Source organism: Myotis myotis, unplaced genomic scaffold, assembly GCF_014108235.1.
Source record: "Myotis myotis isolate mMyoMyo1 unplaced genomic scaffold, mMyoMyo1.p scaffold_m19_p_8, whole genome shotgun sequence".
Classification (NCBI taxonomy): domain Eukaryota; kingdom Metazoa; phylum Chordata; class Mammalia; order Chiroptera; family Vespertilionidae; genus Myotis; species Myotis myotis.
Window position 1 is genome coordinate 53,753,085 of NW_023416390.1, and position 12,433 is coordinate 53,765,517.

A 12,433-nucleotide genomic window follows, 5' to 3' on the forward strand; every position below is an offset into this window, starting at 1 on the left:
ACATATTATATTCAGATAAATTCATCATAACTAAGTAGCAAAATGGAAAGACTTGTAAGACCCTTAATTGAGGCCATCCTCAAAGAAAGGTTAGCCATAAACTAAGTAATTTCACATCCGCAGCATCAAAATTCACTTCAGAGTGAAGCATAGTAACCTCCATCTTGGGTAAAAACTGCTGTTTAAAATTTTAACCCTGATATTCTGGCTTCTGTAAACATTTGCTTGTTTAAATAATAGGGTAGTTAGCCTAAGTGACTCCATTTTGACCTCTGTTTCCAGAATAAGACCTGGAAACTCACATAAACCACCCCATTTTGTTGCCAGCCCCCTTGTGCTTTTACAAAGGCTATTCTGTGCCTGAGAACCAGAGCCCCAAAAATGCTTTCCCTTGACTCAGTGGCTCCAGGAACTGAAACTATAGATAACCTTTAGAGATAGGTAACTTTGCTCAATTTGGCTTCGGTACAAACTGCTTTCACAAGGTAGTTCCACATTCCAACATCTAGCAGGATGTGGTTTTTGCCTTTATAAGCTTGCTGCTGTACTCACTCAGGACTTTGAGATTTGGAGAGAGCTAGTGCCCCCTTGTAGCCGCCAGCTTTTGAATTAAAGACTCCTTGATTCGATTCCGTGACTGAAGCGTCCTCTGTTCGACTCGCGGGGTATATTAGAACAAGAGTTCATCAGCAATTGTCATACCTGATTGGTGAGTGAAAGGTGAATTTCCCAACTGCCCTTTCCATTCCCCAGGAATTAAAAAAAGGCATGAGAGTAAATAAAGTTTCCTGGCCTCTGAGATCCCACCCAGTGCAAGGGTAGAATGAGATGAGCAAAGGGAGTGGGCGAGTTAAATCATTTGTAACAAAAGCCCATTACTTACAGAGGAGAAATTTATATTGTCAGCGTAATATCTGTGGGGCTAAACAGCGCTAGAGAGTATATAAAGCAGTGTGCTTTGGTGCAGAAGTACAGAGCTCAGGACCCAGCTCATCTCCAGTTCTAAAGAGGGCTCGCTCTCTCTCCACCTGCTCTATTCTATGCCTGATATCAGAAGGTAAGATTCCTATTGATTGTAAGACTGTCTATTCTGATTTGGGTATAGGTAAGTATTCTTAAGGGGATAAAGTATGAATTCAAATGCTGTTTTTTCATCTTATACTTTTCACTAATAATACACAGGGTAGAATTGAGTTGAAAAAAGTGATTCAAAATATATTTACATAAACGTCAACACAGTGAAGCCGCAAAATGAGTCGGAAAACTAATTCAATAAAAAGATATGAAGTTGAAAGAAAAACAAAGATTCAAATCAATGAACTTGTTATAAGACTTAACTGTTATGAGAACTGTGTTTTTAAAATAAGGGGTAACATTTTAAGTATATAAATATTTTCCTTAGATTTGATTAACGTGTCTATTACTTTGAACAGAAGGCCCCTTTTACAATCAGCAGAAATGTGTCCATTAGAGAGACTATAATAGCAATTGCTCCTTACCAGTGAAAAATTATCATTTTCTAAAAGAGAAGAATCAACATCATCTTTCAAATATTCAAATTTCTGATAACTCTATCAAAAACTCAAAGTCCATGAAATCAGCTGTTTGTAAATAAGACAGCACATTTGGTGCAGTGAACTAATCAATTATTGGGAATTCTTTGAATGGAGCTGAGAGAAACCTCCGATTAATAATTGTTCAGTATGTATTCAGGACCAATAGGAATAAATAAAATGTCTAAAATGCCCACAATATGAAATATAATGTTAGTAAATCTCTATAGAAACAAAATCAGATGCTCTAAAATACCTATTTAAGCCCTTAGGGACAAAGAATGATTTTACAAAGATCCTCAATGGAGTAAATGATCAAGTGGTGTGTTTTCCTACACATACCAAGGACCTATGAGAGGAAATGAGCTGATCAGTTTTAAAAAGTATGTATTTGACCTACAACACCAATACATTTAGAGATATTATATAATGCCACCTTGCTTATGTCTAAGATTAATTTTCTAAAAGACTTTCTACACGGAGAATGCTATTGTTCCCATATTTTCCCTTTAAATTTGAGTGGAAATGTGTGGTTTTTACAAAACTACACATTCTCTCCTTAGGCTATCTGAAGGATGTGGAGGGGAGTAACTGGAAATTCTTCTATTATTGAATAAGATTGTGAATCTAAAATAATATAAACATTTGCTTCCTCAGTAGTGGCATTCAAACAATTAAACTTATTCTCAAAGTTTTTCACAATTCTATAAACTTACAAATGAACGAATAAAATTTTAAAAATCATTTTCTCTTTCAGTAGAACTCAACTCGCTGCCTATAGAAGTCTTGGATCATTCACTACTGTTTCCCCCTCCAATGGCTCCCATAGCAGCAGAACAGCACATGCTTTAAATCTCCCTCCATATAGAATATAGTGAAGATTTTGTAAAACCTTTAGGGACTTTGCATAGAAGAAATTACTTGGGACTAATTTGTTTTTGCAACAGGGGTGTGATTCTAAAAGAAATCTTAGCTTTTTTTTTTTAATTCTGGAAAGCATGAGTTTATAATTGAGATGTATAATCAGCAGACACTACCTACATATATGGCAAAGTTTCCAAAGTTTGCCGACTAGATCAACCGAAGCATAGCAAAATGCCAAATTAGTAATTTCATGTTGATGAATGAAGAAGGGAAAATATGTAATTACTATTATATTGCTTTGTTTAACTAACTACTTAATCTAAAGAGACTTAATATTTCAAAGAAAAAAATACCACTGCTGGTATTCCAGTCTCCATGTTTTAGTGCCAAAGCTAGACAGTAAATATGGCTAGGATGTTAAAGAAAAGATTGATAGTTTGAAATGATAATATTTGTAAAATCCTTATTTCAAACCAAATGCCATTTGCTAAAAATACTCATTCTAATTATTTATGGATAAACATAATCAAACTTGGATTGAAATCCCCATATCTCACGGAAACATGGTGGGACTTGAGTAGTAGAGAGAAGTCCATGACAAATGTTGTACTTGAGGTTTCTATTCAGAAAATAGAGGAGCTTGCCCTGTGGGGATCTTCTGCCCCAAATTCATTTTAGTTCCCACCTTACACACTGCCTCATCATGCCTTTGGCATCCTGTGGCTTCATGGGGCATCTGCTTGTGGTACAAGGACAAGCAACCAGGTGTATCCCACAACTAGGCCTAGGGTGTCACAAGCAGTGAATGACACGTCCTGGACTAAGTCCAATTATAAAACAACCTGGGGACTTCTGAGACTTCAGAAACAGGCATTAATTTTCATTATGACAGTGATCTCTTGAGTTTCTTACTTGTGATTGTTCAAGTTGCCAGAAGCATTAGTTCTTGTTGCTTGTCTTTAAAACAATTTTTTCCCTTTAATTTAAAATGGGTCAAAGCACCCTAAAATACCTCAAATCTGTGGCCGCTTTATAATTACAAAGTCGAGACCAAGTTATACTATTTAAAATATAAATGAATAATACACCTGAACCAACAGCTGGTATGCCAAGTTGTAGCCCAAGGCTGCTTTAAGATGGTTGAAATGCAGTATAATGTAAATGCTTGAAAGTGAAGGACTATTCATTGAAAGCCAGACTGATAGTGAAGGGGGTGGCATTATGGATAAGGTGACATTCAGGCTAACCGTATGTAGCATATCATCTACAGTGGGCATCTTAAATGTTTATCATAGACATTTTTAATTCCAAATCTGAAAATGAGCCTTCTAATTATTAACAGAAGTGTCCTACATTAATGAAAAACCTTAAAGGTGGTACACATTTTTTAAATCCTTTTTTTTTTATTGCCACCAAAAAAAAAAAAATCTGGGGGAAAATATAATCTACTTTTTAAAATATACTCAAAATGAAATAGATTTTCTTTTATAATATTTACTTTATCATAATTAAATGAATTGAGCCTGACGTGTTTAAATATGGTTGCCTTTCTCCCTCCCCAAACCTCTCCCAGTCTCTGTGCACCAACAGGCAGCAAACATGAAAAGCATTTACTTTGTGGCTGGATTATTTGTGATGCTGGTCCAAGGCAGCTGGCAGCGTTCCCTTCAGGACACAGAGGAGAAGTCCAGGTATTCACTCTTTAGACTTGAACTAACAAGCACGATGGTTATAATACAGCCTGTGAAAACTATAATTTGTGAAGAGGTCTCAGTAACTGAGAGTAAATACTCTGTACAATTTTAAAAAGTTTAAAATATCCTTGTGATAAAGTTGTTTCTGGAGTATAGATCAGAGTACGTTGTTTGAAACCAAAGGAGTAGGCTATGTGGGAAAATGTGTCACATGGGAAATTGTAGCTTGTTGGAATCTTCAGCTGATCCTGTCTATCCATTCACTACTCACACACTGCAGAGTAGATTATTTTAATTATTCACACCAACTTTTTCTTTTTTTATTCCTTTTTAAAAAATAACACTGTTTCTTACTAATTGTAAAAGTCATACATGCTCATGATACAAAATATGCACAAAATGTTAGGTATTTACTGTATATAGAATATATCTCAGATCATTATACAGCTTCATATTATGCCTTTTATCTTAGCATTGTATCGTTAGCTCTTTCATATAGCATTACAAATATCTATTAAATGTATGCTATTTAATAGCTGCCTACTATTACATCTCATAAATGTACAATATTTATTTAGCTATTCCTCTTCTATTGAACACTTGAGTTCTTACATTTTCCTACAAAGAATGCTGCAAATAACTTTTCTCCCTACATTTTTTTACTCTTTCCTGAGGCTAGATTTTTGGTACTAAAATTACTGTGTCAAAGGGTTTGAATAAGTTTAAGTCTTTTATAATATCTTGCCAGCTTGCTTTCCAGAAAAGTCATACACATGCACACTCCGCTCAGCCTTATAGAAATACTCCTTTCATAATACCTTCCCCCATATTAAAACTTTGCTATTTTGACAGGTGAGAATAGTATCTCAATTTTATTTCTGAGTATTAATACTATTGAATATTTCTCCATATTTGCCATGGCAAACAACTGTTGATAACCGGCATGTGGATTATCCACTACACAGTTTGAAATTAGCAAGTGGGATTTTTCTTGGCATCATTTAAATTTTTAATTGTCTTTCTCTTTCATCATCAGCTATCATGTAACCAGGTAATGGAGCTAGATTTTTAGATTGACACATGCAAACAAAATTCAGAACGCAGATCAGCTGCCGAAATGATTTGGGATTCTTCATTCTCTTAAAATAATCAAGTCATTGCTCTCTTCTAGCATTACTAGCAGAATCATAAGTACATTAATTACTTAAAAAAACTATTTATTTAATCTTATTTCAGTAAAGAGGAAGCCAATTAAAAATCTGCTCCCAGAATTTAGAATCAGAGTGCATTCAACTCTAACAAAACTCTGAGATTCCCGTGGCAAACAAGGTGTCCCTCATATCAACTGAAATGCTCAAGGCACCTGCCTTTCAATTTCCTGTGGTCTTGTGTTTTCAAGGTGCTTCTTGAGTGAGTCCACTCAAGAAGAGACTTAGTTGCACCAATATCTGTTCTTCACAGCTTGTTCCCAGCTCCCCAGGCAGACTCACGCAATGATCTGGATCAGATACATAAAGAGAAGCGCAACTCTGAAGAAGAAAGGATCCTCAGTGAGTTCAACGAGTTTCTGCAAAACGAATGTGTCCAGGATTTCATGAATTGGTTGCTGGATGAAAAAAAGTGAGAGTCTAAACCTAGCCCCAAATTTGCACACAAGTGTATTACTTAAATATGTCTAAAATATCTCCTGACTTTCATTATGTTATCATGCTCATCAAATAGGGCGTATAAGGTCTTTCAGCTTTGATGATTTCAAGGTTGGTGATGCTATTCTTCATATTATGCCTCTGAAAGTCCCACTTCTCACCCTGAAAATGCCTTACCCACCCTGTAATGAAACATAGATTTTAAATTATTTTCGCCACTGCGGTCTTAGCAATATTTACTCTCTTACCCATTTTCTATTAAAATTGAAAGCTGACTTTTTTAGACATTAATGGTTAGGAATCTATTTTTTGACCAAAACATAAGAGCAAATTCAAAATTCCCCTGTAGCGTCCAAACTCATGACTGTAATCACATTTAAAGTAACCCCTAGCCAAGTTAATCATGGTAAGGAATGGAAACAGATGCAGTCATTTTCTTGTAGAATACAATCCAAGATACACATTTAAAATTATAGCCTAGCTGCACCCCATAATGAGAGAAGAAGGCAAATAAGAGCACATGCCCTTCATAAGGTATACATTTTAATGTTGGATTTTCGTTGACAGTATTGGGTTTTACGGTGCATGTAGGCTACTGAGGGAAATCTTTCGCAAGGGTTTCACAGAGATGGTGGAATTTCATAGATTTGCCTGGAGAGAGAGAGAGAGCGAGAACGAGAGAGAGAGAGAGAGAATGAATATGGGTCAGCTGGAAGAATTGGAGAGAGAGAGTGGTTTACCAGAAGTTCTTCAAGTGGAAGACATGACAGGAAAGATGGTGGTCATGGTGAGAGCAGAAACTTGGAGAAGTCCCTGTTAGTGACTACAGACATGGCCCTTGGTGAAATAAGAGAAATTTGAAAAAAAAAAAAAAAAGAAAACAATTATCCTCAATTCTGGAAAGGGAATGCTACAATTTGGTAATCTAATGTAAAATAATCCTCACTCTCAGGCGATTTCTGTTGTGTGTTTAAGATGAAACCTTCCAGGGGTAATGGATGCAGGAGGGCAGCTGGTCAACCACCTACACAGATCACATTTCAGGATGATATGGGGTCATCATCTTAGCTTTCCTCACTGCTGTCCCATCACATGTTTCCTTTCATCCATTATCACGTGGTTCTTTTGATGACATTTTGAGATGGTCCCTAGCTTTCTCTTAACTCGCTTAACTATGTCTGATCCCCTAAGTATTAACAAACAGCTGCCTTGTCTGCAAGCTGCATAGCACATTGGTGAGTCCACATACACTGAGGCGGAAGTAAATGCAACAGTAATAATCAATGGCACGGACAAGCAGAAGAGGTGGAAATGGGTGTGCTGAGTGGGCCAATGCTCCCCTTAACTGCTATTATCTCTCGCCCACCAACCAACCGTTCAGATACTTCATGTAGTTTCAGGACGAGTCTCCTAACTACCATCATCTCCTAAATCTCCCTCACTCTCTTCAACCCCAAGCTGCCACTACTTACAGGTGAGAACCATATTGCTAAAGAGACAGATTTTCAATAAAACGTTCACGTTTCTATCAGGATTGGCATTGCCAAACGTCATGATGAATTTGAGAGACACGCTGAAGGGACCTTTACCAGTGATTTAAGTTCTTATTTGGAAGGCCAAGCTGCCAAGGAATCCATTGCTTGGCTAGTGAAAGGCCTAGGAAGGCAAGAGTTAAGTCTGTACACTCTTATTTAACTTTATTTTTTATTTTTGCATGATGTTGAAAACTTACACTACAGTTATCTATTTATTGATTTGAGTTATAGAAGCAATTAGTATAGTCTCACAAAGTAAGGAAATAACTCCTATTGGTGGTAGACAATCTACAATAGTTTAATATGCTTTATCTGTAGTAGCAAGTATTAATGATACAGTCAGACAGGTGGTATTTTCATCCCACATTAGAGTTGTGTTATAATGAGGCGATTCATTTGTCAATCCAAGACACATTTGAGAAAAGGGTGCTATTGAGAACTACATCACAATAATAAGCTTAAACTAGAAAAACTAGGGATGAGGAAAAAAAAATAATGCTGAAAACTTAAAGTTTGAAGTTAAGTATTTACATATGGGATCAACATATATTTGTGTTACTGTTTAGCTAATAATCTGATAAAGACTGAAAGGTATTAAACTTAAGATGTTTAATAAAATGACACTCAAAATATAAGTATTTTGAGTGCAAACATTCATATATTTAACAACATCCCCATTTTATGGGACTGTCATATAAATAGCCATTAAAGTTTCACAGCTGAAAATAAGACTAAGCCCCTTAGGTACCTTCTTGGATCTTACCACAACCAAACAGACCCCTGAACCGTCTCATTTTCTCTTGACCATTTTGATTGACATTTGAATTATGAGAAGCAGGAAATTCATGTTCAACTTAATTTTTGTGAAATTTAAAGCGAGCTTACTGAGACTTGGAGAAATCTTAAGACAAAAGGGATTGTATTACTATTTAGCTAATAACCTGATATTGTCACTGCTTTTTTAAACATTGATGACCCAATTTAAAAAATCAGTGGTAAAATAGTCGCTTATACTTGAGGATATTTTATGATATTTTAAAGGGGCACCAAAAATGCTGCTAATTAAACTAATAAAAACAGAAAATCTAATATAAAGTTTAATCCCTTAATACTGCACTTTGCAAAGCTGTTCTAATAACCACTAGTTTTACATTTTTCTGAATTTTAAACAGACCAATAGTCTCAATAATGACTTCTGTGTTGCCAATATACTAAAATCTCTGGAGCAGCTGGACCACTGCAGAAGGCATGAAGTCTGACAGGCTGGGTTTCCCGTCCTGCTCTGCTCTTCACTACCTCCAGATTGTCCACTCTGACATGCACCAGTTCATGCAGGTTCCCACAGTCGGCCCTCTGTAAATATGACATCCTGTTTTCTCAGTGACCCGCACACGTTACCAGTGATATGCAATGAGAAAGCATGTATTTAAAGCATTTAACCAAATACTGATTTTTATCCCCGTTGTCCTCAGACTCCTAAAAGACGTTCCTGAAACGGTCCGCCGCAGACATGTCGATGGCTCTTTGTCCGGTGAAATGAACACAGTTCATGATATTCTTGCCAACCAGGAATATATAAAGTGGCTGCTGCAAAACAAAATTACCGACAGGTGATTGCCTTTTAGTGAGTTCTGAAAACCATCAAAACTTTCATAAACAGCTACAGGTTGTTCCTTTTGTGAGGAGGGGAGTCTTTGCTCTCTTGGTATATAAGCAAAAGTATGACTCATTTAAGAATACATCATTATATTTGTTTTTAGATAATTACACATTTACTCATTCACCCACTTACTCCAAAAATATGTCCTGAGTGTCAATTAAGGGACAGGGCATAGGAACACAGATAAGAATAAGACATGGAAATATACATCATTCGCACGATAATGTGACATTCTATATTGCTACTTATTTTGAATTTTTAGCACAAATAAATTTGGTATTATATACTTAATGTAATAAGGATAATAATAGAAACCTAAACACCAAAAGTAACCACTTATCTTGGTGGGTTATAATTGCTTTTTATAACTATTTATACACTTTATATTCCTTGACTGGGGAACTTTAGGATGTCATCTTTGAGTGCAAATATTTGACAAGTTCAAAAGACTATGGGACTCATAAGACAAAATGATCAATAAATAACTTTTACCAAAATAAATCTTTAAAATATTTCCCAGATAATTTAACTATATCATCTGAGTATGATAGCTCTGTTATATGACTGTCTTTTTCTTTTATCTTTAGGAAGTAAGTATGTCACTACTCAAGATCATCTTCATAACATCATCTTCCAGCCACATGGGATGTTTGAAATTTTAAGTTCTGTAAATTTAAGAGTTGTATTCTGAAGCCATGTTGCTTTACATGCCAATGAATAGATTGTCTTTTATGGCTGTGTTGCCAAAAGAGTATAAATGGAATAAACCATTATCAAACTATTGCTAAAATATCAGCTTTAAAATATAAAAGTGCAAAACCTTATTTTCTTCTTATTTTGGATGAAGTACCCTAACCTGCTTATAGTTAGCAATGAAATTGTTTTTCTATGGTATGATTTGTACATGTAAATTATTCCAATCACAGCATCTCTGCATTTAAATAAGTATTGGGCTGGTAGCCACAGTGGTGGAACTGGAAAGAAAACTTTCTTCTTGAAACTTTTGTCATAAAAATGCTCATCTTTCAGTATATCAAAGACATACTTAAATAAAAGCTTCAAGCATCTTTACTGTTGTCTGTTTTTGCTTCTTCATGCCCCCACTCCTTCCAAACATCTCTTCTTCCTGAGCCTGAAGTCCACAACCCAACTCTGGCACCCAGGCATTGCTTCGTGTGGTTAACATTTTGAACCAACATTGGACACTCATGATATTTTATATAAATGTATTGTTTTCTGGCTTATTTTGAAAGATTAGGACATTGAGCAACATTAGACCCACAAAACAAATCTCTTCTGGAGAAGAATACAAGCTGCCTCCTTTTAAAGAATCACAGCTCATAATTGTGCCCCCTACACACACACAGACACACACAGACACAGCCACACACACACATAAACACACATAGACACACACACAGACACAGACACACACAAACTGCACACTTATATGCGCTCATATACCCACCCTCATGTAATGTACACAGTAGGCACTTTCCCCTGACCCGTTTTACTTACGCATATCACTTGCTTGGCACCTCCTGACATTTAAGTAACCATCATGCCCGGGGCCAGTCTGATGTCGACTGCCATGCCAGACACTTTTGTTTTTTATATACAGCAATGCCAACTCCCTTCCTCTCTTTTTTTATTGAAATACTAGAGGCCCAATGCACAAAATTCATGCAAGGAGCTCAGCCTCCACCGCCGGTGTGGCTTCATCTGGAAGGTCATCCAGAAGGACGTCTGGTCTAATTAGCATATTAGGCTTTTATTATTAGAGATAATCAACATATAACATTGTTTAAGTTGTACAATGAGCAAGTTTTATACATTTATTTATTGCAATATGATTACCACCTTAGTTTTAGCAAACCTTCTATCAGGTCACATAATGATTATTTCTTCAGGGCATGAGAACATTTAAGATCTAGTCTTCTAGCAAATTTTAAGTAAATAATACAGTATTGTGGATTTTAATCACTATGCTCTGCATTAGATGGCAGAATTTACTCATCTTCTAGTTGCAAGTTTGTACCCTTTGAGAATGTCTCCCCAATTCCCCCACGCTTAGGCCCTGGTAACCACCATTCTACTTTCTGTTTCTATGCATTTGGCATTTTAGATTTCACATATAAGTGATATTATACAATATTAGTTATTCTCTGTCTGGCTTATCTCACTAGGCATAATACCCTCAAAGTTCATTCATGATGTTGGTAAATGGCAGAATTTCCTTCTTTCTCTTTTTTTTTTTTTTTTCCTTTAGCACTCTTTTTTTTTATTATTATTATTAGTTAAGGTATTACAAATGTGTCCTCATCCCCCCCATTAACCCCCAACCTCCCCCCCACACACACTCATGCTCCCATCCCCCTGTTGTCCATGTCCATTGGTATGGCTTATATACATGTATACAAGTCCTTCGGTTGATCTCTTCCCCTTACCCCCGCCCTCCCCTACTTTACTTATGGGGATTGATAGCCTGATTGCTGTTTCTCAGTCTTTGAGTCTGTCCCTTTTCATCAGTCTATGTTGTTCTCTATAATCCACAAATGAGTGAGATCATGTGGTATTTATCTTTCTCTGACTGGCTTATTTCACTTAGCATAATGCTCTCCAGTTCCATCCATGCTGTTGCAAAAGGCAAGAGTTCCTTTTTTTTTTTACCGCAGCATAGTATTCCATTGTGTATATGTACCACAGTTTTCTAATCCACTCATCTGCTGATGGGCACTTAGGCTGTTTCCAAATCTTAGCTATGGTGAATTGTGCTGCTATGAACATAGGGGTGCATATATCCTTTCTGATTGGCGTTTCTGGTTTCTTGGGATATATTCCTAGTAGTGGGATCACTGGGTCAAATGGGAGTTCCATTTTTAGTCTTCTGAGGTAGCTCCATACTGTTCTCCACAGTGGCTGCACCAGTCTGCATTCCCACCAGCAGTGCAGAAGGGTTCCTTTTTCTCCACATCCTCTCCAACACTTGTTGTTTGTTGATTTGTTGATGATAGCCATTCTGACAGGTGTGAGATGATAACGCATTGTCGTTTTGATTTGCATCTCTCGTATAATTAGTGACTTTGAGCAGGTTTTCATATGTCTTTCGGCCTTCTGTATGTCCTCTTTCGAAAAGTGTCTATCTAGGTCCGTTGCCCATTTTTTTATTGGATTGTTTATCTTCCTTTTGTTAAGTTTCATGAGATCCCTGTAAATGTTGGAAATTAAACCCTTATCGGTGGTATCATTGGCAAATATGTTCTCCCATGTAGTGGGTCTTCTTGTTGTTTTGTTGATGGTTTCCTTTGCTGTGCAAAAGCTTTTTATTTTGATGTAGTCCCATTTGTTTATTTTCTCTTTAGTTTCCATTGCCCTAGGAGCATTATCAGAGAAGAAATTTCTTCGGCATATGTTTGCGATTTCGCTGCCTGTGGATTCCTCTAGTATTTTTATGGTTTCCCGTCTTACGTTTAAGTCTTTT

General features: G+C 36.5%; 1 pseudogene; it reads left to right on the forward strand.

The window, feature by feature from the left end:
* The first annotated feature begins 591 nt into the window (after positions 1-591).
* LOC118662176 lies at positions 592-8,906 on the forward strand (annotated as a pseudogene).
* Positions 8,907-12,433: the final 3,527 nt, after the last annotated feature.